Consider the following 26541-nt stretch of genomic DNA (forward strand, 5'->3'; position numbering starts at 1 on the left):
ACACAGAAACAGGGGAGTGAGCTTCCACGAGTGCAGTCAGCGGCGGGGGCAGCGCGGGCGGAAGGACAGGGACAGCTCCAAAGAGAAAACCGCCTCCTGAACACAGAGCGCCCGAAGGAGGGGGACCCGGCAGGGGCCGCTCCCAGGACAGGCCTGGACGATCAGGGGCTCCAGCACCCGCCATTCACTAGCCACTGAAACTCTCCGGGACACATGGGCCGAGGACAGAGCAGCGGGCGGCAGGCCGGCAGGGCCAGGCGCCTCCTGCCCAGGACCGCACGGGGCGCCGACGCCACCCCACACCAGGCGCTCGCCGGGTGTTGATAATCGGGAAGGCGGGGCGACTCCGAGTTCACTCTCGCGGATTCAGGTGGCTTTTCATGGGTTGTGGAGCCCTGGGTGTCGCTGGACCGCGGTGCCCGTGGGGCGGGACCTTATCTGGACCCAGGAATTGGCACAGAGCCAGGCCCGGCATGTGGCGTGTGCCCGGCACATTCGCGGGTCAAGTGGAGTGACGGCCGGGGCCGGATGCGCTCGGAGGCGGGGGCAGGGCGGTGGCGTGGAATGAGCCGCCCGCAGTCCCGCAGCCACGTCCCTGCGCCTGCAGTGCCACTGGCCTCCTCGGCTGACGCAGAAGGTCACCGTTTACAAGCAGGGAAAACAAGCAACTCTAATAAGTGCCCGGGAGGCACACGACACCTTTCTAACGTGAACTGGCGAGCAAACCGATTTGCAAAATTAAACACATACTTCCGGAACATCTGTCACTGAAGGAACCTAACCAAACAAGTAAAAATAAACCCCTTCTCTCCTCCGGCAGTCCCACCTGAGGCCCGCCCCACGAGGCTTTGGCAGACGCCACCGCGTCTCAGGCTCGGCCAGAGGAGCTCATCCCAGCCGGAGCGCGAGGACCAACGGCCCACTGGCCAGTTCTCGCCCACGGGATCTGTGCCCACGCGAGAAGCAGGTGAGGTGGCCCATCCGGGGGTGCACGCGGCAGCGGCAGACTCAGGACTGTCCCTCTCCGTGTCCTGAAATGACCCCACGATGCCAGATGGGCCCACAGACCCGCCCAGTATCTCCGGGTACCAGCACCCTGGGCACAGCCGGGGCCTCTGCAGAGCAAGGGCCACAGCGTCAACCCCACGAGGACACGGGCAGAGGCGGCTCATTCATCAGCTCTTTCCAGGAAGCTCTCGGGCGTCTCCATGTACCCCACCGCCTGTGACAGTGAAGCTACAGAGGAGACGTGGCCGGCGTCCTGCCCTCCACGAGCTCAGCAACGTGCAGGAGAGACAGAAAGAAAACGCAACTTTGAGCCTCCGAGTTGTCTATTTCACCAGAGTTACCGACTCTGAGCGTCCTGAGGGCCTGGGCTTCTCTTCTGCCCGACGCAGGCCCGAGCTCCCGACAGCAGCGAAGCAGGCAGCCCCGGGCCCACCTGGTGGGGATGCGAGCCTCGTCCGCCAGGCTCCGACCCACAACCAGGCCACCCCAGCCAACAGGAACAGCCATCCCAGGACCGCGGGAGGCACTCCTTGGTCACGTGGAGGTGGCCGTTTCTCACCGATCGCCTGGCTTCTCCGGAAGCCACAATGAAGAGCGATATGGCCACTGCCCCCGCCCACCTCCTAACGCACACAGTGAACTTCTGGAGAGGCCGCCTCCTGCCCTGAACGTGTTGAAAAATGGACGCCTCAACTCCAGCCATTACTTTCCATTTATATACATCGGGGCGCAAACGTATGTGCTGGAAAGATTCTTATAAGCAAGTGTGAGCAGATGCTCTGTCACTGCTAAAGGTAACTCGGTTAGCAGTGATTCTGGATTTGAAATTCCATTTCACTGGAAATTAGAGGGTACATGGAATGAGTGATCAGGCAGGTGTAATTATCATCTTTCAGGCTGAGGAGACTTTTTCCATCAAGGCCTTCTGAGGCAGACCGCCACAAAGGCACAGGAAGTGCCCATCGCCCGGCACGTGCCGGACGCTTCTCCCAGCACCTGAAACAGCGCGTCTGCTGGCTGGGAATTCTGCTGAAACACCCTGTCTTCTTCATTAAAAACCAAAATAAATTACACAAACAGATTGTGTCCCAAGATTGATGCTAAAAAGGAAAAAAACCCACATATCCCGTTGACTTGGCACAAAGAATAGGCACTGCTCACGCAGGGCCAGGCACTGCTTAGACTTATTTGCCCCAAGAGTGAACCTAACTGCTCACACATAGATACCTGACCAGGAAAACCGCCCCAAGCCACCCCCAACCCACTTCTGCTGGGCGAGGCCCGAAAAGGCTTTGGTTTGGGGTGGGGGGGGGGGGGAGCTTTCAATCCTCCAATCAGTTAAAAAGATAAAGAACTAAAACAAGAGCCAGTGGCAGGGAATGCAGGCCTCTCTGCAGCCAGGGAGGCCTTGTTCTGGGCTCACCCACCCTCCTCGTCTGCCAGGTCTGATGGACGGTAAGAACAAACAGCTAGAAAAAAGCATCAGCCCCAAACAGGGGCGGGGCCGAGCCGCACGCCCAGGATCCCCGGCTGAGGACCCAGGGTGCAGGGCTGTGCCAAGGGGCAGGAGGAAGGAGCGGGACGGAGGACGACACCCAGGACGCCCGGCCCGGCAGCTCCCGGGGGAGAAGCGTCCAGGGCTCCCTGCTGCAGACAGACCTGCCGTGGCCACCCCCAGAGGCCACCAGGAGGACAGAGGGCCCGAGCTGGGAGGGGACCGGGCGGGCAGACGGGGGCAGTGAAGGAAGCAGCTCAGGACCCAGGACCCGTGACTCCACTCCCCAAGCACACAACACGCTCACGCAGTGAGCGGGCCTGTCTTCTTCCTGAGGTAGAGCAGAGCCCGGGTCAGACTGGAGAACAGTAGAGAGACCTCGGGTTACAGCATCAGGAGAACTGGGCTCACACCCCAGGTCAGCTTCCAGAAGGTTCTCCAGGATCTCAGCACCTCCAGGCCCTCCCTGGAACGGGGAGAGCCCCAGCTCCCTCACAGCACCCTCTCGGGAAAGTCCCGGGGTAGCGGCTGCCATACGGTGGGCATGTGACACAGGTGCCAGACCAAGAGGAGGGAGGAAGGGCAGCTAAGCCTCTTTCCAAAAGGAAATCCACCAGGGAAGCTCTGAGCAGGCGAACAAGGCCTCCGCTGAACAGGGCACCTGCTCTCGGCCGCCTCAAGGAAGCCCCCGAGAGCAGACGCGGCTCCCAAGGCCTCGGGCCACAGGCCCACGTCAGGCTCCCCACAGACCCTTCGCAGCCATCACAGCGCAGTGAGCAAAGGGGCAGAGGGAGAGGACTCAGGACATGGGGACCTTGACAAACAGTGGGAAGGCGGCCAGGCTCTGGGCAGGGGCTCTGCCAGGACCTGAGACCAGCAGACGCATTGCCCCTCCAGCCACAGGGGACACGCGTGTTCTGACGGGGCCACAGGTGACAGCCCCTGGTCCCAGGGTCTCAGGGTCGGGGCTCGCAGAGGCCGGACCTCAGGACACGACAGGAGCTGGGCACTGAGCTCCATCATGCCCACGTGAGGAAGCCCCAGTAAAAACTCTGCACGCGTGGGCTCAGTGGGTGAACACGTGAACCGTGGAGGGCGACAGGCCCTGAGCCCAGGGCCGAGAGGAAGCACCAAGTCCCCGGGCGCCTCCCGCCTCACACTGCACTCCCTCCCCCGGCCGGCTCTCCTGAGCTCTGTGAGCTGCTCCAGCGAGCAATAAGGCCTTGGGGTCCCAGGAACCGCCGCCTTTATCACTGCTGGGTCACAAGTGCAGGCGGCCTGGGGACCGCGGGCGTGCGGCTGGCGCTTCCCGGAGAACTGCGCCCTTCACGGGGGTCTGACGCTCACCCTGACAGGGAGTGGCAGTGCTGTGCTGCGGGGCACCCACTTGGCACTTGGTGTACAAGCAGAGGACTTCCTCCAGCATTAAACGACCCTGAGGGTTGAGATCCAGACAGACATCAGGGCAGGGACCAAACTGCAGATACGTTCTCCCCAGATCACTCCTCCAAGGCTAGCTGAACACCCAGGCCAGGCCGCGGGGTCGCTAGTTTGTTATATAGGAAGAAGAGGGGTGGCGGTGACGGCGGGTCGGACCCTACAGGCTGCCGCCCGTTTGTAAAGTGGGCAGTACACGCCCGGGAGGAGGTCACACCAGGCACACCTGGCCTTGGGGACAGGGACACCACCACACTCTCAGGACCCCAGCATAAACAGAATGGGATGGAATGAAGCCTCCCAGCAGGTTGTAAAGAAATAGCATTTATCTGGCACCACACACACCATCTTCCCATCCCTGGAGAGGCACTAAGTTCTACTTTTTCGACAGTAACATCATCCAAAGTATGAGTTCTCCTGGAGCCACACAGAGCTGACGCGACGAGGTATGAGACCACGCTCCCTTCACAGACGTGCTCACGGGCATCTCGACGAACGCCCCAAACGGGGCTGTTTCCACAGAGCGGGGCACCGACTGCTCCATAGGCCACATGAGGGCTCCCTGCCCCTAGCCCCGGCCACGCCCAGAGAAGAGAGGAAGTGGGTGCGACGCCAGATCCAGTGGACGGATCTCGGCCCATCCCCCACACCCATGCAAGGCTCCAGAGGGGACACAGGGCGGGGCTGCTGAGGCGCGCAGATCTCAGCGAGCTGCACTGTGGACAGACCTGAGCTCGCTGTGGGCAGGAGGCCAGCCCTGACACCACCCAAGTCTGCGATGAAATCGAAAACGTACAGCTTTCCCAGAAGTCTTCCCTCTCTCCCGATGCACTTTAAGACTGAGAATCCGCCACAAAAAGTCTGTGTGTGAGTCTGAGCTGGATTTGAGACTCCCCATGCCTGGTACTGGCTGGTCCCTGCCTCCCCACATTCAAGACTCAGCTCGACATCACTGCCCTTTTGAAGCCTTTTCTGATCTCCCTCCACCCTGGAGCTGACCCCCCTTCCTCAGTGCCCCTACCTCGACTCCTAGAGAGTGCCTGTGACGCTTCGGTGGCCTTGAGGTTTGCATGGCTGGGTGCTCTCTGCACACACGCAGCCGCTCCGGGCCTGGCCCTCGGGATGAGTGAACGGTGGGGCTCGTCCTCCCATGGGACACCTGTGTAAACCAAAGACTCAACAGCGGGCGCCATGAAGGCAGCTTCCCCAAACATCCACCTTGGGGCTCCTCAGGCGTGAGCCGGCCAGCCAGGTGACCACGGTGCGGAGCGGGGGACCTGGGGCATGAACACCGGGCATCTGCCCGCCAGGAGGCCAGCACCCACACCAGGGTCTGGGCTGCCCTGACCAGGCTGGCTGACAGGCCAGCAAGCGCTCAGGGGGCCTCTCTGAAGGCCCCCCCAGGGCTCCCAGTGCTAAGACAGAGGGGCTGCACCAGGGTTTCGGGGCACCAGCACGCACGTGCACACAGTCTTAATGAGCCGGCGAAGTCCCGTGCTGCCGGGAAGGGCTGGGCTCTTGTGAAGCAGGGAAGGACCGAACCAGGGAGACGGGTGTTTGAGACTCTCCTGGCGGCCCTAGCTCAACCCTCAGCTGCTCAGCCAGCCCGGGGGCATCTGAAGTGAGGAGGGCTCAGCGGAGGCTCCGGAGGCCAGGCGGGGCTCTGCGGGGGCCTGAGTGGTGGAGGAGCAGAGGCTGCTCTCCACCAGGGGACGACCAGGAGGAAGACAGCGGCCTGCGGCTGACCCTGCTCGCCTACAACCGAGACCCGCAGCACGTTCCAGGGGCCGGGCTGCTCCCGGGAAGGAGCCAGCCCTCCCCGCCCCCATCCTACCTGCTGAGACCCCCCAGCATGGCTGGATTTCCTGTCCCGGCCACTCTTCCCAGCCCTGGCTCTCCCGCTGCTGTTGCCAGCAAGCAAACGACGCAGAACAGCCCACACGGGTGGTGCCACGGGAAACCTCGCTCACCCAGAACGCCTGCACACGTGTGGTCGCAGGCCAGGATGCCGTTCCCGCTGGAGCGCTTTCCACACCCGGGGACGGTGTGAGGACAGCGAGAATAAGGGCACCAGGAGGGAACTGCAGGTCTCCTCGCAATCAGGAGAGAGGCATCCAGGTGTAAGAAGGAGGTGGGCCACGGTGTCCACACACCCCTGTAAGGCACCCATTCAACATGGAGCTAAGAGCATGCGTTGTCCTCAGGCTGCTTGGCGCAGATCAAATGAAGAGACACCTTCCCCACGCGGCTGACAATGTGAGGATACCCAAAGCGACTCCCTCCAGGCTCCCCAGGTGCCATGTGGGGACCCGCACCCCTCAGCCCTGCATCCCGTCACACGGTGTCATTTCCCAGGTACACATGATGGGCAGCTCTGTGGCAACGGCTCTGTGCCCGTCTCGCCCCAGCCTCTAACCGCCTGCTGGTCTCCAGTGCCCCCCAGGTGCCAGCTACAGAGGACAGCCGCGGGTCCGCGTTCTCACCGCCCGGTGCCAGCGGGTCCCCACACGCCAGAGAGCCAGCTGCACGAGTGTCCAGCTCAGGGACCTTGGCTGCCACACACTGGGGAAGAAGGGGGGAGCGGGTCTCCTCGTCGCTGTCACGGGTTCCAAGGAGGGGTGCTAAGAGTCCCCTCGGCAGGGCGCCAACCAGAGACTGGAGCGGTCACACGCACACGTGGACACACGCTTGCACATGCAGGGGCACACTCAGGGCCCTCAGGAGCCCGGGCTGAGGGGTGACAAGCATGGGCTCCGGAGTCAACGGACACTTCATCAGTGTGGACGGAGGGACACTGCATCTGTGTGACTTGAGCAGAACGCTCCTGGCGGCCTCAGTCCCCGTGTGTCAGGTCAGGTCCCGTCAGCCCCGACCTCACCAGCCGTGGGGACGGGTGACGTACCGAGTGCCTGCTGCGGGCAGAGCATCACGGGCTGAGTGCCCAGCGCGCCAGCACTCCCAGCACTGCGGGGTGAGGGGCTGTTCCCAGGCAACGCCCGGTGGATACCACTGCCGCTCCCTGTCCGGGACCCCAGCCCGGACCAGGGAGGCTTGAGAGGCCATTAGAGGGGCTTCTGACACCTGCGCACACCTCTCCTCCTTCCCGGTCCCCCGCACAGCGACAGAAGGCCACAGAAAGGCAGAGAGGTAGGCGTGAGAAACAGAGACAGATGGACAAGCGGGCTCCCCCGATGGCCCGGCCAGCTTCAGCCTGCGCCCAGGCCACGCGGAGCCAACAGGCGAGCCCACAAGCCTGGGCCCTGGAGAGAGGCGGGGAGGGGGATGCTGGGACAGAGTGGGGGGCTTCGAGAAGCAGCTGGACAGCCTGTGCCTGCACCCCGGCCCTCCCCATCCTGCCCACCCCCCAGGACACAGGAGGGATACCACCACAAACGTGACACCAGGGGTCTCAGTGCGGGGGGACCCGGGCCCGGCAGAGCACGGAGGACTGCACTGTCCCTTGCGCAGTGATGGGGGTGTGACTGCAGGGCGGAGCTGGGTGCTCGGACGGGCCAGGGAAAGCAGCCTGAGGGTGGGCCCGCCAGGGACCACTGCCTGAGGTACGGGGGGCCCAGAGGGCCCACCTCAGGTCCCCCTTCACAGAAACAGCAGGTGTCTCCTCTGCCTTCGTGAACGAGCTTATTACTGTGGAAAGGAGCCTGACCCCCGTGCAATAAGCTGTCCTCCTTCCACCAAGCCCCGCCTGGAAAAGCCCTGCTGCCGGGGCGGCCTCCCGGCCTGATTTCAGAGGGACGTTGGTTCTTTACAGTAAGGGAGATAAAGCCACCCACACTCTCTCCAGCAACTTGTAACCATGAACAAAAATGGCTTCGGGGAATCATTTCAAAACCAGACTTGATGGCCTACATTCAAAACCAAGACAACTTTTTCTTCTTAAGGTCAAGGAGAATCGCTTTATTTGGAAGTCTCTACTTACAATTTAATTAACTCGTCTCGGTTTGGCAATAAACCTGGAACATCAACCTCGGGTGGAGGGTCACAAAGATGTATCATCATTGAGGAGAAAAGCAGCGAATTCGCTGCTCGGGAGGACTCGCGTGCTGGCCTTTCCTTGCCCACTGGGTGGTCATCACCGCTCCCCAAGTAAAAAGGCCCCCACTCGAGCAGCCGAAGGTAAACCAGCAACCCCACGTGGCCTTCCACGCCGGCCCCTCCGGGCGCTTCCAGGCAGAAGGGCTGGCCAAGTCACAGGTGCAGCATCTCTCACACAAGGTCCAACCCGCCTCCTCGTCCCGTGAGAGGCCGACCCCGCCCCAGCCCACCTTCACCCGCTTCCTGGGGCCGTAAAGTGGGCTGGGTGGTGGTGGCCCGGCCATCTCGAGGGCCCCGCCTGTGAACGGGGAGTCTTTTACGATCCAGTGCTAAGTGCAGGCCTGGAAGGAAGAACTCCTGGAGCACCTGCTAACCTTCTGTCTGCTCATATAGGACAGAACATCCTCCATGGTCAAAGCCAACGACGCCTCAGCTCCAGGTCTTAAAAAGCCCGCTCTGTCCTGGGGGGCATCTCAGTGCAGTCCCACCTGCCAGCCTCCAGCCCCAAGACCCTCCTGGGACCCTGCCAGCCCAGACATGGGAGAAGAGTTGTCCCTTGATCTTAAGAAAAGAGATCCCTCTCCACCTGCTTGGGGGGGAGCACCTGAAAACAAGCTTAAGTTGGGAGGAAGACACAAAGGGCTGGGAGACAGGGAGGCCTAGAAAGGATGGAGTAGGGAACCAGAGAGGGTCAAGCAGGGTCCCCAGTGACAGGGCCCAGCCCAACTCTCCCCACACACCACTCAGGCTCTGGAGGCGGCCACAGGCCTGACCCCAGGTCCTAGGACGACGGTGGGGAGGCCTCTGGGACTGGGCTCCTGCAGCAAAGGCTGGAAGGGCAGGGACGGAGGGTGGAAGTCGGGGCCGTCCAGCATGGCTACAGGGGTGCTGAGCCCTGGGACCCCTGAGCCACTGACCCTGCACGTCGGGCCGGTACAGCCCCTCCCGCACAGTGGAACCGAATCCTTCCGAGCTCTCTGGCAGGCATCGCCCCCTCCCCCGATGACGTGACACCCCTGGGGCTGGTGGGAAATGTCTGTGAAGATGGTCACTTGGGATCAAGGCTCCTGCACAGAGAAAGCACTGTCTCTAGAGCAGCACACAGGTCAGTTAGCGGGAGAAGCCAGCAAGTCCGAGAGGCCCTCGGGTCCTAGTGAGGAAGGCCCAGCTCGCCCAGCGGCGGGGTTGGCGGGGGAGGGTGGGAGTGGGGACTCACTTCGAGGTCGGACAGTTCTCAGACGGCCACGAGAGGGTCGGCTCTCAGCGACTCAGCCAGGAATCGCTCGTCGGTCCTGCATATGCAGCATTTTTCTGTCCCTTTTACAAATGATGTAGCCGCAGCCAGGGCTACACTGGCACATATTACGAGCTTTCCCAGGCATCCGACCGCCCATCCTATGGACTGAAGGGCAGGAGGAGGGGGACCTGAGAGTCTCAGGCAAAACAAAAGCCTCCAAGGAAACCCATGTGGTGCAACAAACATCTAGAGACTAGAATAGCCAACACGGAAACGGCTTTAACACCCACCCAACCCTGCACTTTGTACACAGGGAGCTTCATCTTCAAACTCTACGGAAGCAACTCGAAGCCACGGACACTGAGGGCGCCCCCCTGTACAGGAAGCACAGCAAAAACCTGCACACACAGGGCGCCGTGCTGGGTGCTGGGACATGGGGGGTGGACATGCGGGCACTGGCTCAAAGCCAAGGGGAAAGGATTGCTGCTCTTTATTCAAAGAAGACAACTTCGATTTTCTGGCCTCCTCCCTCCTCACAGGGCGGAACAGCGGGTGGGGCAGCAGAAGGCGCGAGATGCTGCCAGGAGTCCCCAGAGGGGCAGAGCATGGGGGGGTCTGGTGGTAGGCACGGCCACGGTGCTGTCACAGGCTGCTGCTCCCCTAGGAAATCTGGGGCGCAGGCGGGGACGAGCATGACTCAGAGCCCCAGGATACCACCGGGTCCCCCGCACGGTTGGGAGACAGCTCAGTGGGCTCTCCCATGTTCAGTACCAACGCAGGATGGGCAGAGCTGGAGGCCACATGGAGATCATCTGGCCTGAGGGGAAACTGAAGCCAGAGAAGGGGCAGGGCTCTCAAAATGGGGATGGCCACACACCACTTCACAGGGGCGCTGTGAAAAGCCAGCACAGCGATGCAGAGAAAGAGCTGAGAACAGTGCCTTGTATGCTGTAGGCACCTAATGGATGCTGGCTGCCATCATTGTCATCATTATTATTATTAGCGGCAGGCAGCAACCAAGTTCAGAGTCAGTGATGGAGGCTGAACTAGAACCCAGGGGTTCATTCATAATACGTTATTTTTTAGATTACAGGAAACTTCCTCTCCCCCTTTGATTTTTTTGGCCTGAGTAATAGATCCCTCTTCCCCAAAATGCAACCAAATAGCCATGTGGGTTTTCAGTTGAAGGCACATTAAATCAACCGGACATGCCCTGGGGGAGTGAGAATGCATGGGCCACCTGCTGTCCAAAGGTTTCAGGCAGGCACAGCATGGAGCCACCGGAATAAGGACGCTGGCCGTGGGGGAAAAGCCCTGGCCCGAGACAGGGAGACGCGCTGGTGAGGGACACACAGAGGAGTCGCCGCGCCCACGTGACTTCCCGTGCCTGACAGCACTGCCGTCACGCGTGTGCTCTGCCTGTCACCAGGGCCCCGCGCCTCCAAGGAAACATCGCCATCCTTCCCGGCTCCCATCAGTCACTCCGGCGCCTAATGAAGACGCAAGGTGGGGAGGGGAGCTTGTTATTTCTCACTGTCACGCACTGAATATTCCACGGGCCAGGGCCGCTCTGCTGATTTACCCTCTGCTCTCCGACGGCTTACATTGTAGCAGTAATAAAAATATTTTCACTTGGATGGTAATAAAGCTGAATCTAGTTTACTAGCTGTAACTGAATTCTATCTTGAAAGAATAAGTCAATTTTAACCTTACAATGTAGTCGAGACAGCTTTCAGAGAAATTTCGTTAAAATCGCATTTAACCTAAATTTAAAAACACGGGGAAGGGAAAATGTACACGCAGATTAAGCCTTTAACACACCGAGATAAAACTACTCTCCAGGAGTGCATTTGGGCATTTTTTTCCCGAAGGGTGAGAGTGTAAATTTTAATAATAACGACAGCCGGCACTCCCCTTGGCCCCCCTGGGTTGGGTCAGTATCGGCCACGCTAACGGGCATCCGGGGGTGGACAGAGGCGCCTGCCCAGGGAGCAGAGGCCCCAGACTAACCCCACCAAAGGAGTGCTAACCCACCCACCGCTACCCGCCTGCTAGGCAGTTGATAAAAATGATGGTGAGATAACACAGGTGCAAAGTTGGCTGCGCTCATAGGCACCATCCTAGGCACCTTACCTGCGCTGACTCTTCACACTCCCGGGAAAACCACGGCCACCACGGGGCCATCACTCGCCACTCACACCCACCGCTGGGGCGACAGAACCAGAATCTGAACGCACGCCGGCCTCCGGAGTCTTGCCCTGTGCTGGGTGGTGGTTCAGGATAAGCCAGAAACGTTCAAGAATGGTTTCCAAGGAGCCCAAAGCAGGGCCACCTTCTTTCCTCGGCTCCGGAACCTGCCTCCCGTGTCTGCTCACGCATCAGCAGCCCCTGTCACCAGGAGACCGGAACTCTGGCATCTAATTTCCTTCTAACCCCCTAGTGCGAGGTCAACCTGTCCCTCAGGTTCCCACCAACTTACATGCCCCCAGCTTGTCACTGCTCTTTAGCACCCAAGACGACTCCCTCCCCAAGGGAAGGGTTTCCACGGCCTCACAGGAAGGACGGGAAACACAGGAGCACGGGGCCGGGGGGCGGGCAGGCTGCCGTCTACATACAGGCCTGCAGACCGCACACCTGCCCCCACCCCACCCAGTGCACAATGGACACCCTACGGAGTGATGGACACACGCTCCGGGCCCCCAGCAGCCCTGTCACAGCAGACTGGCCGTGGAGTATTTGGTGGTGGCCCAAAACCATGAAGGACACACAGAGGAAAACTACAGGGCCCCAGGGGCTTGGTGCCACCATAGGCCAGGGTGACAGTGACACCTTCCTGGGACAGTCAACGGCACCTCATGGGCTACGGCCTAAAGAAGGGCGTCCTGTAGACCCTCCACGGCAGCAGGCCCACCGGGTGGGCAAGCACGGGGCCACTGAGCCTCCCCAGGCTGCATCAGCGTGTCCTGCTCCTGTGGCCCGTCTCCTCCTCCGCCGTGGGCTCCCTGAAGGCCAAAGTTGCATCTGTCATTTACCTCACCTGCCTCCCCTCCGTCCACCCATCAAACCCCGCCCCAGCCTGGAGCACTGCCCTGTTCTGCCACGCACAGCAAATGAGAAAGGCCCTAACTGCCTGGGGGGTGGCCGAGGCGGCGGGCGGCAGCGTTCCAGGCAAAGGAAACAACAGGAACAGGGATCCCAGCACGGCTGAGGTCACAGGTCATGCTTAAGGAAGAATAAACAGCCCCAGGCTTCAGCATGGCCTAAAGCCAGCTGGAGGATGAAGGGGTGTGGGATCAAACTGCGAAGGGCCTCGGAGGCCACTGCACCGCGAGTCCCGAGGTCCAGCTTCCATTACATCAGCAGCAGCGTGGACGGTGAACCAGAGAGGAGGAAGGTGCTGATCTCGTTAGGAGGCGGAAGGCAGGGGCCTCCTACAAACCCGCCTGCACTCATGGACGGGAATCAACCAGGTGAGTGTCCTGGGAGGCACAGGCAGCCCAGCGCGGCGGTGCACGAGGACTTGAGTGACACAAAACACATCTCGGAAGGTCATCACCCACGGTCAGTGCAGAAAAAGCCAACCATCCCCAGGGCGACTGTGAATATATTCACCAGACGGTTGAGGGGCCCTAAGCCAGCCTTTCAGGAAATAATGATTAATAAGTCAGAAACGGATCCAACCAAATGAAAAGGAGTAGCTTCACTTAAAAAAGTCACTTGGTGACGAGCCTCATCACAATGTCTGCACTGAGGAAAGTCAGATGAGCTCAGCTGGCGTACAGGTCAGTCCAAGCCTTTGGCATAAACAAGAAGCCCTCCCGGGAGACAGGCTGCCCCTCCGTGCACATGTCGGGGGGCCGGAATGTGTAACAAGGTCAGTCTGCCCCTCGGCAGAATGGGAAAGTAGCGATCTTCAAGCGCTGCAGCCATGCCCAGAAAATGAACCACATCTAAAGTGGGCATGTATGCATGCAGAGGGGTGTGTGCACATTGGTGCATGCGCGTGTTGGTGTGTACGTGTGTGTCGGTGTGAGAGTGCGTGCATGTATGTGTGTGCTGGTGTGGGGGAGTGTGTATACTGGTGCGTGTGTGTGCATATACGTGTAAAGGCGTGTATGTGTGTGTGCACGGGTGTATACTTTAATTTCAAATGACCCAACAAGTGTGAGCCGTATTTTCATTGCCACCTGTAATAACCTCTAGGAGAAGAGGGCAGCCTCAAGCTTAGGACTAAGCTTACATTCCAACTTGACGCAACTTTGAACTCTCCCTTTGTGGAGTCGCCAGATAAAATACAGGAGGCTCAGTGAACTCTGGATTTCAGCATGTACCCAATACTGCATCCAACGAACAAAAAATGGTTCATTATTGATCTGAAATTCACATTTAACTGAGTGTTCCATATTTTTATTTGCTAAATCTGACACTGCTAAGATTAGGTAGGAAGGATTTGTCCCCATTTTTCCTACAGGAAAGGGAAAGCAGAGCTCGGATAAGCCTGAGAAGGCGCATTTCTGTTGGTGGTTCTGGCCTCCCCAAGCAGCCCTAGGACAGTTTAGAGTGTGGCGAGAACTCCCTCTGGGCTACGCTCACTGGCCACCCGGTCCAGACTGGCTGACTAAGGACCAGGTCTCTCCACCTCCCCCTGGTGGCCCCACAGGGGCCTCAGCTTTACGGTCCCTCCACAGCTAAGGGCAGAGCCCAGCAGACCTTGGCCTGCAAAGGAGTCACGGGCCTTTAGGGGGTGGGAGTGCCTGTCTCCTCCCACTTCCCCTCCGCTGGTTCTGCCCCACCGGGAACTATCCCCCCGAAGTCCCTTTCTGTGCCTGTTTCCTTCCCCACGGGAAAACTCACTGGTCTGTGAAGCAGTTCTTTAAGCTCTGATTTTAAGTGTTCTGAAAAAAACCAAGCATAGACAGAACCAGATTTACATGTCTGCTGAGGCTGAGTATCTTCAAATGTTCCTTTTTAAAACTGAAATAGGGGAGGCGGAGTCAAGATGGCGGTGTGGGAAGACACGGAGTTAGCGTCTCCCCACAACTAGGGCACCTGCCGGCCGCTGGTGGGGGACTCTGGCACCCAAGGAGATGGGAGGAACCCACAAGTGAACCAGTAGGACATAGGGGGACTGAGGGGGGAGGAGAAGCAGAGGCCAGGAAGATCAGGAGAGGCAGGTGGGAGGAGCCATCCAGGAGGAGCAGAGGGCGGTCGCCGGGCCCACTCGGGCTGGGGAGCCTGCTGAGCTCCCAGACCAGTAACCCCCCTCCAAAGCCCCATCCAGGCCACGTGGGTCCTGGGGGCATAGGAGGGAGGCCGGGGAGATCAGGAGAGGCAGGGGGGAGGGGCCATCCAGGAGGAGCGGGAGGGTAGCGGAGGGTGATTGCCCTGCCCACTCAAGCCCAGGAAGCCTGCTGGGCTCCCAGATGAGGTCGCTGCCCCATGAGACCACGGGTGGGGGGCCCGCCTGGACCCCTTCTGTTCCTTGAGCCTAAGCCCCCACACACACACAGAGTCCCTTTTCCAGCCCTGTGGGTCCTGAGCACTGGCCCCGTCCACAGCCCAAACCTCGCCCTTGCTTAGGCCCCACTCTCCGCAGCCAAGGCCTTCCCCCCCACCCCCATCCCCGACACCTTTTTCTTCTTTTCCTTTCTCCTCTTTTTTACTATCGTGGTTCTGATGTACCTTCCAGTTATTGATTCATCTATATTTTTACTTTTATATTCTTCCTAACATATCTGTTAGTCTCCTAGTCTAATTTTATTTTCTATTTTGTTCTTTTTTGACACCCCAGGCAGCTTGCAGGATCTTGGTTCACGAGCCTGGGGTTGGGCCAAAGCTCCTGTGGTGAGAGCTCCGAGTCCAAACCACTGGACTAACAGAGAACCTCAGACCCCAAGGAATATTCATCGGAGTGAGGTCTCATGGAGTTCCTCATCTCACTGCCAAGACCCAGGTCTACCAAATAGCCTACAAAGCCCAGTGTTGGAAGCCTCAGGCCAAACAACCAGTAAGACAGGAACACAATCCCATGCATATAAAAATAAATAAATAAAACAGCAAAAAGATGTGTCACAGATGAAGGAGCAAGGTGAAAACCTGCAAGACCAAATAAACGAAGAGGAACTAGGCAATCTACCTGAAAAAGAATTCAGAGTAATGATAGTAAAGATGATCCAGAATCTCAGAAATAGAGTGGAGGCATGGATTGAGAAAATACAAGAAATGTTTAACAAAGACCTAGAAGAACTAAAGAACAAACAAACAGAGATGAACAACACAATAACTGAAATGAAAAATATACTAGAATGAATCAATAACTGAGGCAGAAGAACGAACAGGTGAGCTGGAAGACAAGATGGTGGAAATAACTGCCGAGGAGCAGAATAAAGAAAAAAGAATTAAAAGAACTGAAGACAATCTCAGAGACCTCTGGGACAACACTAAACGTACCAACATTCGAATTATACGGGTCCCAGAAGAAGAAGAGAAAGAGAAAGGGTCTGAGAACATATTTGAAGAGATTATAGTTGAAAACTTCCCTAACATGGGAAAGGAAATAGTCACCCAAGTCCAGGAAGCATAGAGTCCCATACAGGATAAACCTTAGGAAAAACACACCAAGACACATATTGATCAAACTAACAAAAGTTAAATTCAAAGAAAAAATATTAAAAGCAGCAAGAGAAACACAAAAAATAACATTCAAAGGAATGCCCATAAGGTTATCAGCTGATTTCTCAGCAGAAACTCTGCAGGCCAGAAGGGAGTGGCAGGATATACTTAAAGTGATGAGAGAGAAAAACCTACAACCAAGATTACTCTACCCAGCAAGGATCTCATTCAGATTCGATGGAGAAGTCAAAAGCTTTTCAGACAAGCAAAAGCTTAGAGAATTCAGCACCGCCAAACCAGCTTTACAACAAATGTTAAAGAAACTTCTCTAAGCGGGAAACACAAGAGAAGAAAAAGACCCACAAAACAAACCCAAAACAATTAAGAAAATGGTAATAGGAACATACATATCGATAATAACCTTGAATGTAAATAGATTAAATGCCCCAACCGAAAGACACAGACTGGCTGAATGGATACAAAAACAAGACCCATATATACGCTGTATAAAGGAGACCCACTTCAGACCTAGGGACACATACAGACTGAAAGTGAAGGGATGGAAAAAGATATTCCATGCAAATATAAATCAGAAGAAAGCTGGAGTAGCAATACTCGTATCAGATAAAATAGACTTTAAAATAAAGACTGTTATAAGAGATAAGGAGGGACACTACATAATGCTCAAAGGATCAATCCAAGAAGAAGATATAACAATTATAAATGTTTATGCACCCAACATAGGAGCACCTCAATACATAAGGCAAATACTAACAACCATGAAAGGAGAAATAGACAGTAACACAATAATAGTAGGGGACTTTAACACTCCACTTACAACAATGAACAGATCATCCAAACAAAATAAATAAGGAAACACAAGCTTTAAATGACACAATAGACCAGATAGATCTAACTGATATTAACAGAACATCCCACCCCAAAGTGGCAGAATACACTTTCTTCTAAAGTGTACATGGAACATTCTCCAGGGGAGATCACACTTGGGTCACAAATCAAGCCTCGGAAAATTTAAGAAAATTGAAAGTCATATCAAGCATCTTTTCTGACCACAACACTATGAGATTGGAAATCAATTACAAGAAAAAACTGTAAAAAACACGAATACATGGAGGCTAAACAGTGCGCTACTAAATAACCGAGATCACTGGAGAAATCAAAGATGAAGTAAAAAAGTACACAGAAACAACTGACAATGAAAACACGACGATCCAAAACATGTGGGACGCAGCAAAAGCAGTTCTAAGAGGGAAGTTTATAGCAATACAATCTCACCTCAAGAAACAAGAAAAATCTCAACTAAACAATCTAACCCTACACTTAAAACAACTAGAAAAAGAAGAAGAAAACCCAAAGTCAGTAGAAGGAAAGAAATCATAAAGATCAGAGCAGAAATAAATGAAATAGAAACAAAGAAAACAATAGCAAAGATCAATAAAACTAAAAGTTGGTTCTTTGAGAAGATAAACAAAATTGATAAACCCTTAGCCAGACTCATCAAGAAAAAAAGTGAGGGGATGCAAATCAATAAAATTACAAATGAAAAAGGAGAAATCACAACAGACACCGCAGAAATACAAAGGATTATAAGAGACTACTACAAACAACTCTATGCCAATAAAATGGAAAACCACAAAGAAATGGACAAATTCTTGGAAAGGTCCAACTTTCCAAGACTGAACCAGAAAGAATTAGAAAATATAAACAGACCAATCACAAGTAATGAAATTGAAACCATAATTAAAAATCTTCCAACAAGCAAAAGTCCAGGACCAGATGGCTTCACAGGCGAATTCTATCAAGCACTTAGAGAAGAACTAACACCCATCCTTCTCAAACTCTTCCCAAAAATTGCAGAGGAAGGAACACTCCCAAACTCATTCTACGAGGCCACCATCACCCTGATACCAAAACCAGAAAAAGGTATCACAAAAAAAGAAAATTATAGACCAATATCACTGATGAACATAGATGCAAAAAACCTGAACAAAATACTAGCAAACAGAATCCAACAGCACATTAAAAGGATCATACACCATGATCAAGTGGGATTTATCCCAGGGATGCAAGGATTCTCCAATATATGCAAATCAATCAATGTGATACACCACATTAACAAATTAAGGAATAAAAACCATATGATCATCTCAATAGATGCAGAAAATGCTTTTGACAAAATTCAACGTTCATTTATGATAAAACTCTCCAGAAAATGGGCACAGAGGGAACCTACCTCAACATAAGAAAGGCCATATATGACAAACCCACAGCAAGCATCATACTCAATGGTGAAAAACTGAAAGCATTTCCTCTAAGATCAGAAACAAGACAAGGATGTCCACTCTCGTCACTATTATTCAACATAGTTTTGGAAGCCCTAGCCACAGCAATCAGAGAAGAAAAAGAAATAAAAGGAATACAAATTGGAAAAGAAGAAGTAAAACTGTCACTGTTTGCCAATGACATGAAACTATACATAGAAAATCCTGAAGATGCCACCAGAAAACTATTAGAGCTAATCAATGAATTTGGTAAGGTGGCAGGATACAAAATTAATACACAGAAACCTCTGGCATTCCTGTACACCAACAAAAATGAGAGAGAGAAATTAAGGCAACACTCCCATTTACCACTGCAACAAAAAGAACAGAATACTTAGGAATAAACCTGCCTAAGGAGGAGAAAGACTTGTACTCAGAAAACTATAAAACACTGATTGAAAGAAGTCAAAGATGACACAAACAGATGGAGAAATAGACCATACTCTTGGATTGGAAGAATCAATATTGTGAAAATGACTATACTACCCAAAGCAATCTACAGGTTCAATGCAATCCCCATCAAACTACCAATGGCATTCTTCACAGAATTAGAACAAAAAATTTTACAATTCGTGTGGAAACACAAAAGACCCCGAATAGCCAAAGCAATCTTGAGAAAGAAAAACGGAGCTGAAGGAATCAGGCTCCCTGACTTCAAACTATATCACAAAGCTACAGTAATCAAGACAGTATGGTACTGGCACAAAAACAGAAATATAGATTAATGGTACAGGATAGAATGCCCAGAGATAAACCCATGCACATATGGGCACCTAATTTACAACAAAGGAAGCAAGAACATACAATGGAGAAAAGACAGCCTCTTCAATAAGCGGTGCTGGGAAATCTAGACAGCTACATGTAAAAGAATGAAATTAGAACACTACCTAACACCATACACAAAAATAAACTCCAAATGGATTGAAGACTTAAATGTAAGACTAAACACTATAAAACTCTTAGAGGAAAACATAGGAAAAACGCCCTTTGACATAAACCACAGCAAGATCTTTTTTGACCACCCTCCTAGAGTAATGGAAATAAAAACAAAAATAAACAAATGGGACTTAATTAAACTTAAAAGCTTTTGCACAGCAAAGGAAACCATAAACAAGACGAAAAGACAACCCTCAGAATGGGAGAAAATATTTGCAAATGAAACAACAAAGGGCTAATCTCCAAAATATACAAACAGCTCATGGAGCTCAATATCAAAAAAAAAAAAAAAATCCAGTTAAAAAAATGGGTGGAAGACCTAAATAGACATTTCACCAAGGAAGACATACAGATGGCCAAGAGGCACATGACAAGATGCTCAACATCACTAATTATTAGAGAAATGAAGATCAAAACTACAATGAGGTATCACCTCACACCAGTCAGAAGGGCCATTATCAAAAAATCTAGAAACAATAAATGCTGGAAAGGGTGTGGTGAAAAGGGAACCCTCCTGCACTGTTGGTGGGAATGTAAATTGATACAGCCACTGTGGAAAACAGTATGGAGGTTCCTTGAAAGATGAAAAATAGAACTACCATATGACACAGCAATCCCACTACTGGGCATATACCCTGAGAAAACCATCATCAAAAAGAGTCATGTACCACAATGTTCACTGCAGTACTATTTACAGTAGCCAGGAGATGGAAGCCACCTAAGTGTCTATCGACAGATGAATGGATAAAGAAGATGTGGCACATATATACAATGGAATATTACTCAGCCACAAAAAGAAATGAAATTGAGGTATTTGTAGTGAGGTGGATGGACCTAGAGTCTGTCATACAGAGTGAAGTTAAGTCAGAAAGAGAAAAATAAATACCATATGCTAACACATATATATGGAATCTAAAAAAAAAAAAAACAATTGGTACTTATGAACCTAGTTGCAGGGCAGGAATAAAGAGGTAGACATAGAAAACGGACTTGAGAATATGGGCTGGGAGGGCAAAGCTGGGGCAAAGTGAGAGTAGCATTGACATATATACACTACCGAATGTAAAACAGTTGGCTGGTGGGAAGCAGCAGCATAGCACAGGGAGATCAGCTTGGTGCTTTGCAATGACCTAGAGGGGTGGGATAGGGAGGCTGGGAGGGAGGCTCAAGAGGGAGGGGATATGGGGACATGTGTATGCACATGGCTGATTCGCTTTGTTGTGTATCATCAACTAACACGGTACTGTGAAGCAATTATACTCCAATGAAGATCTATTAAGAAAAAAACTGAAGTAGCTTCTCACGGTGTTTTCAATCAAAGGATAGCAATTCCATTTACATTATCTTATTTCACAAAAGATGCATGGGCATAGAATCCAAGGTGAGCCTGCCCCACAGGGGGCCCAGCCCCCGGATTCAGTCACAGGGGCTCTGACTGCAGCCTCTCGAAGAGCCCAGGGGCTGAACTTGGGGGCAACTAGGGATCGTGCAACCTCCAAGATTGACATCAGATGTAACAGACATAAGGACAATAAAGGTACAAGGTGTGTCACTCGGATACATGGCAAAAATGTGAAATTTCACTTTCAAATATTTGTAAACATTCCAGGTGTAATCTGGAGTGAAAAATCTCCTCCAGTACTTTGTATGTTGAAATTCTATCAGCCCATGGTGTGTTGATGTATATTTATTATTGAAGCAGTAAACTACTCAATGACTGGTGTGAACTGTTAATCTTATGTACAGAAATTGTTTCATAAGTAGGGAACAGACTGCTGTTAACAGAAATGCTGACAGCACCCGCTCTTACCTCTGAACTTCTCTGTATGCCTCACCCATTACTCTGTCTCCAGTCTCGGGGCCAGGCTCGCTCGGCCCAGGCAGAAGGGCCCTTTCCTTTCCTCCTGACTTTTGTTGCAGCACGTGACTCGGTTTGGCCAATGAAATGCAGTCAAGCACCGGGGACCACTTTCTTTCAGAAGCACAAAGAGCCTGTGAACAATCCCCAAAGATTTTCCCTGCATCACAGGAACTGGGCCAGCAAACTCCTGAAGGCGGCTGCTCCATCAGCCTGAGTCCCCAGGTGAGGACAGCACAGACCAGAGCCCTGGGCAAAGCCACAAAGGATGTGCCATGTGGGTGAGAAGCAAACGTGTGTTGCTTGAGCTGCTGAGGTTTACAGGCTGTCTGTTGGGGCTTAGGGTTAGGGTTAGGGTTAGGTCTGTTTGGCCAGCAACAGCGGTACCTGGCTTCCGCCCAACGGGGACTTTTACCCTCATCACTCAAAGTTTGGCCCACGTGCGCCTTCGATGCACTCCTGGTGCCAGGCCGTGTGCTCAGGCACTGCACGAGAGGGTTCAGATCTAACCCACCCCGAAGCAGCAGCGGACACAGCACGTGCACCCAGGCAAGGAGTGGTGGCAGCCCACAGAGGAGAGGGAACTGGTGCTGATGGGAGAGGGAAGGGAAAGGGGGGAGGCAGCAGCAACACAGAGGGAGTCAGGGGCACCGCAGGAGGCTGGCCCCTGCCCAGGACAGGGATGTGGGCAACAGGTCACAGCACCCAGTGCAAAACCCATCCACGGATGTCGGCAGCCTGCTGCACACGGCAGGCAGACCTGCTCGCCCGGGGCGCACGCGCACCCCTCTGCTCAAGGGTCCCCTCCAGAGTCTGCAGGCACAGGGAACAAGCACCGCAGCCCCCACACGCCCACCACTGCTCCAGCGTGTGTGAGCAGAACCTGAGGACGTGGTGAAGACCCTAGTGTTTGCGGGCTGCAGCCAATAAGACCAACCAACCAGTCCTTGTCTATTGGAGGCCCTGAGGCTTGGACACAAACGACCACACGATGGTGGGTGGTCTCACGGAAGCACTGATGCTGCCTGGCGTTTCTCTGAACGAGAGCTCTGTGCACAGCCTTTCCCAGAAAAAGTCTGAGCATCGCGCAAGGTGGCCCCAGAAGAACAGAGGACTGGGAACCACATCTAACACCGAGGGCTCAAGCTATTTCTCCCCAAGAGAGAAGAAGAAACTACATTTGATAAGAGATTAAGAAATCAATGTTTTTTTTAAAAAAAAAAAGGTCTGAGGCTGCTTTTTGGACAAATGAGAGCTACATGAATACTGACGCCAGGCCACCCCCTTCCTCAAGGCCACACACTGGCCTTTGTCAGATAAGCTCTGTCTCACCCGGTTATCAACAGCTGCTGCCCCTGGTCTCCCAGACTCAATCCTTCCATTTGCCCATCCGCAGCCAGACTGCCCCAAAGAAACACCAAATGTCCCTCAGCTGGGCTACGAGGTGGCCTGCTGGAGGCTGACTGGCCTATGGCAGTAACACATTTGCACAAGAAGCAGCTTGCTCTGCTCCAGGGCCAAAATAAAGCACAGTTTGACAGAAACAAGAAATCCCTAGGCAAGCCCTTGCTCCAAAAATGTGACCTAAGCATTCACCTTGTAGAATGCAGGTAACTGTTAGAAATGGGTTCTGCTAAGGTCGTAGCAGACGCTCATCCAGACCTCCCAAAGCCTTTCCAATTTCCCAAGAGCCAGTGCTTTGATCTCCCAGACCTCAGACCCAGTCTCGGTATTTTCCCATTCTCGGTGGGATTTCGTCTTCCTGTGGTGATTTCATCTGGCTCTACTCCTATGCTGCCCATATACCCACTCCTTTTCCCAATGACCACCTGACTCTCCCAAGGCTGGATGGGGTGCTGACCTGCCGATCTCCAAGGGCTCTGAAGTTCACAGTAATTGTGGTCCCCTGCTTATGCTGCAAGGGTAGGTGTGTGCGCTTCGTCTACTTTCCTTCTTGATTACACACTTCTTGGAGGCAGTGAGAAACAATGCAGATTTAGGTGGCCTCCTGGACTTTCAAATACATTCTTGAAGGGTATTTCTGCTGGATGTTGACACTACAGTGACAGTTATCATTCTTCCTGCATATTGAACATATCTTCTTGTGCTTTTGTTGAGAAGACAGTTCTCAGACAGCCATTCTTAGAAAATAATCTCTTACTCTCCCTGCCTTAAGAATTAGTCTTCAATTGAATTTCACTATAATGTGTTTACATACAGTTTTCTCTTTATTCTCCTGAGGATTCAATGGGCTCTTCAATCTGTGAATTGGTTTATTTCAGTACTTTTGGAAAACAATGCATCATTATCTCTTCAGATTCTTACTCACTCCCCCTAGTCTCCTTCTATGACTCCAAATAAGTACATATGCAGCTCTCTAACCACACCTTCTATATCTCTTACTTTCTATATTTTGCATATTCTTATCTCTCCATGTTTTGTTTTGGCTATTTTCTTCCAACCCATCTTCCAGTTCACCACCCTTCTCTATAGCTATGTCTAATTTGTTAAATCTGCCCACTGACTTTTTAATTTGGTTATTGTATTTTTCAAATCTTTTATGTAAAATCATATAGTTTCCCACTACCATGGCAAACATTCTCAAGATTCTCTTTTTTATATTTCTTCATACATAGTAAGGAGAATAGTTTCATGGTCTATGCGTAAGAATTACAGAAACTTAACATCTTGTGGGCCTGTTTCCATTGTCTGTTGTTTCTGTTTGTTCTTACTTAAGAAGTCTTGAATGTGTGTGTATTTTTGACTATGTGTAGATCATTTTAGGTGGGGAAAAAAAAAAAAAAGCAGAAACAATTTGAGGAACAACTTTCTGGTAACTTCCTCCAGAAAAGATTTTTTTTTTTTCTTCTCCCAAGCACTCTACTCCAGTAGAGAAGTGCCGTGATCAAGGTTCAAACAACCCTGGTCCTCTCAGGTGATGTAAACCTGGCCTGCAAGACTGCACAAGGGCAGTTTCACTTCAGTTCCACCCTGACAGTTGGTCTTCTGGGTCTCAGAAAGTACCTGGGCATTTTCTGCACTCCTATCCTCAGGTAGGCTATGGTTTGATCCTTTCCCTCCATGAAGCTGTCAAAACTACAAACCACGTTGGGATTCTTTCTTCTGGATTAGCAAGAACCCTCAGAACAACAGTGGCCTTCAGGGCTGGGCTCATCTCTCTGGTTCCAGCATTCTTCCAGAATCTGGCCAGGAAGTCCTTGTCTCCTTATTAGCAGTTCAATGCTTTTACGAAATTTGTTTTCTTTTTACCTTCTTTGTTTTCTTTTTTTCTCTCTTTCATTCTTCCTCACCACCCCCTATTTGTTTGTTTGTTTGCTGGCTTTAAAAAACAATCTTATCCATTTTTTAGGTCTCTTCAGTGAGAAACCTGGTTGGAATTACCTAGCCCACCACCACTGGCAGTGGAAGGTCCTCCTACTCTCACCTTTGACATTGCCAATTCAGTGGCTCAAGGCTCCATCTCTCATTGTGTGGGAAGTTCTGAAAGCTCTGCCCCAAAGACTACAGACTCCCCTGGGGCTTCTCACTAGCCAGCTTACCTCTCTCGAGACAATTACCACCCACCGGGTGGCCTCTCAGGCTGCTGCCCGTCACCTTCCTGCTCGGCCTCCATTACAGACACGACCCTCTGTCTTCAGTCACGTCACCTTCCTGTCTAGGGAACAGACTTCTTCTAAAGATGTGGGGGTAACAGAGAGTAGGGTACCGTACTACTCAAAACAGAAAACTACTTTAGAGTACTTTTCAGAAATCCTTTAGCCAGCTGTCACAGCTAGAAAATAAGACAGTGACTTTGACCCTCTCCTAATCTTCCCCGCTGCCCCCCTCCCCTCACTGCCACCCTCCTGTACCCCTGGGCCTCTGCCCTCCTCTCCCTCTCCATTCGCTTCTGACTTACAACACTACTACTGGAACTCCAAAATTCCTCTCACTTTTCCTTGTGTAGCAATTTAGCTCTTTTCTAAACTATTCCCATCTGGGTCAAGCCCATAAAACCTCAGCTTTCTTAATAACAGGTCCATGAAATTGTGTTCCTTCACCAAATTGCCAAAAAGTTCTGAAAGCAATGCTGTCCGTGCCCTGAAATGCAAAAATGGGGCAGTTGTGTTTTTTTTTTTTAAGCAATATTTTCCTCCTAGTGTATCCTGCCGTCCCTGCACAGTCCCAAGACCACAAATTCTTTCTCCAGGAGGACAGTGAGAGAAGGGGGCCTATAGGACACTTCTCCCCGGGGCTGCTGAGGGGTAACAGCCCAAGCTCTGTCAATTCTGCTACTTCCTGCTTGAAAAGCCTGGGAATTCTTCTGAGGCCATCACAGAAGTTCTTCCAGGTTTCACTGGAAGAATAGTTACAAACAAAGTCTAACCGATTACCAAAAAGAGCCTCCTATGTTGTGAAGAACTGATCATTTAAACCAAACGACCACAGGATGAAAATGCCCTCCTCGGAAGCTGCAGGAAAATAAAAATGGGATTCACTGAAAAGCCCAGATCCGGCTGGGCTTCCTCTGGTTGCTGCTGCCGCTCTTTGAAACCATCATCCAGCAAAGCCGAGATGTGCTGCTTCTAAACCACAGCTCCGGAGAAAATCAACTCAACTATTTCCCAGACTGCAGCCCTGGTACAAATAAGCACCAACCGCAACTTTCCAAGCTCCACAAAAATACAAAATCTGCCTTCTAAGAGACGCAGGAGGAAAAGAAGAACTGCTAAGGAAGTGTAATTCACAGCTCCTGCCAATTGTATTTCAAAGAACAAAATGAGGCCGGGGGAAAGGTGTGAAACTGCTAGCAGGGAAAAAACCCAAGAGCGTCCAGCAAAGATCTCCCCATGAAGTTAAGAATAAAGGTACATAAATGCAGTTACATAAGCCAAAAACAGTACTTTGAACACGTAGCTGCAAAGCAGCTAAATACACTGAATCAAAGTATTAGTGGAAGAACTGTGTAGAACTTCATAATATGGAAATTAGGCAATAAGCATTAGATGCAGCTGAAAATCAGATTCAATCAAGGAGCAGAATGGAGTTGATAATCGGTACGGCTCCATTTCACAACGTCATTCAATCATTTCCCAAACCAAGTGCCTTTCTTGGGAAGATGATTGCCGATATACTTCCTACTGCTGAAGGTACAGCAAGGGGAAGAGACACCAGGATAGGCCCGTCCTTGGAAGGCAGCCCTGGAACACGGGCAGCGAGTCTACGTTTTAAGCAAAGTATGATTTCTCTGCAGGTTCAGTGAAGTCATCCACCAAGCTCACACCGGGCTCCTGATGACACAGCCTGTGTCTTCTCTGCGCATCACCACTGACCAGCCAGCTGGTGTCACAAATCCATGCCCGGTTCTGCTCGGTATCCCTCTGTTAATGCTCTGTTCGTTAATTTAACAAACTATCAGGAGAGTATGCTTGGAATGGGCAGCATTCTCTCTCAACTTTAATTAAACTCCGCTATTGCAATATGACAGTCGGCACATCATAGGGGGAATTATTTTAAGGATGAGGGCAGAAAGTATTTCAAAGCCCCCCACTTAAACATGAAA

General features: G+C 52.4%; 1 protein-coding gene across 3 annotated transcripts in view; it reads right to left on the reverse strand.

Annotated features, from left to right (window-relative positions):
* TBC1D22A (TBC1 domain family member 22A) overlaps positions 1–26541 on the reverse strand; it is a 326523-nt gene that overhangs the window by 84650 nt on the left and 215332 nt on the right. The gene's annotated exons all lie outside the window — the stretch shown is intronic.

The sequence above is a fragment of the Phocoena sinus genome, chromosome 10 (genome assembly GCF_008692025.1).
Source record: "Phocoena sinus isolate mPhoSin1 chromosome 10, mPhoSin1.pri, whole genome shotgun sequence".
NCBI lineage: Eukaryota > Metazoa > Chordata > Mammalia > Artiodactyla > Phocoenidae > Phocoena > Phocoena sinus.